General features: G+C 61.8%; 1 long non-coding RNA gene across 1 annotated transcript in view; it reads left to right on the top strand.

Annotated features, from left to right (window-relative positions):
- The first annotated feature begins 547 nt into the window (after positions 1 to 547).
- Positions 548 to 1,162, top strand: part of LOC107121835 — a 10,990-nt gene continuing 10,375 nt past the window's right edge. The window contains exon 1 of the long non-coding RNA XR_001482878.1: positions 548 to 627. This is a non-coding gene — a long non-coding RNA (uncharacterized LOC107121835). The remainder of the gene's footprint in view (positions 628 to 1,162) is intronic.

Raw genomic sequence — 1,162 nt, 5'->3', positions numbered from 1 at the left:
GGAAGGGGGCGGGGGGGGGCTAACCACAGAAAGCAGAGGAGAAAGAAGCAGCGGCGCTTAGGCCTCGCCTCTCCTCGTCACCCTTGGGCGGGAGACGGAGCGCAGCCAGGCCCAAGCCGCGCGGGCGCTTCCCGGTACGTCCCCCTCCCCCACCAACCAACCAGGCAGGCAGGCAGGCCAGGGCCTAGGCCTGGCTCAAGCTGGGGCCTTTTCCAGCGCCTGTCCGCCGCCCGCCCGCGCCTCACCTGCTCCAAAAGGCTACTAGCCGACATTGCTCCGCTCGGCGACGGCGGCAGAGTTCCGACGAGGGGAAGGGAGCGAGGAAGGGAAACAAGGGGGGGGACAGAATGGAGAACCGGGCTGAAAAGACAACGGCGGCTTTGTCCGGGAAGGCAAGCAGGCACACCGCGCTCGCTCGGCTTCCTGGCGGACACTGACTAGCTCGCCCCGCCCGCCGTTGCTGCTCCTCTTGGCCGTCGCTCGTTCTGCGTCGCCACTCTAGTCCTCCCTTGCTCCTCTCTATCGTCTCTTCCGCCAGCGCGCTCGATCAGAAGCCTCAAGAGCGGGAGGCTTGGGAAGAGAGTGAGCATGCGCATCGGCTTGCCTCGGTTTCCCTGCACGCTCAGGGTAAATGTTATGTAGGAGAGTAGGGGAAGGTTGTTGAGCGCGACCTAAAAAATGGGGAGACGGGGGCGGGGAGTTCATTTGTATCAGGAGCAAATGACAAACGAGTGGGGACGGCAGCAGAGTTGCAGAAATATTGCAACATTGTTGTGTCCACTGACCGCCACCTGAGGTCAGCACACACACCTGAGCTTCAGTCCTGGACAACAATGGGGACTAGGATCCTAGCCCTACACTGGGGAACCAATGGGAACCATGGCGGGAGATTCAAACCCACCAATGGTGACCAGGGGGGTGTCCCCAGGTTTGTATATAGTTGGCCTGCCGGCCGTTCGTTCCTTCTTCTTGTTGTGTACTGAATAAAGCGTGCTATGCACCACTACGGAGTCTATCGTTTGTACGGGCGACCACCCACTACATAACAGTGGCGACGAGGATGGGATGCTCGCCCTCCCAAACAACGACCCTAAGCCGCGCAGCCAAGCCGGACCTCAAGAGCACAGCGCACGCCGCTCGCCGGACAGCCGCACGTCGCCAG

This window comes from Gekko japonicus, unplaced genomic scaffold (genome assembly GCF_001447785.1).
Source record: "Gekko japonicus isolate JY-2015 unplaced genomic scaffold, Gekko_japonicus_V1.1 scaffold1099, whole genome shotgun sequence".
In the NCBI taxonomy this organism is placed as follows: Eukaryota; Metazoa; Chordata; class Lepidosauria; order Squamata; family Gekkonidae; genus Gekko; species Gekko japonicus.
This window is presented reverse-complemented; position numbering and strand designations above follow the sequence as displayed.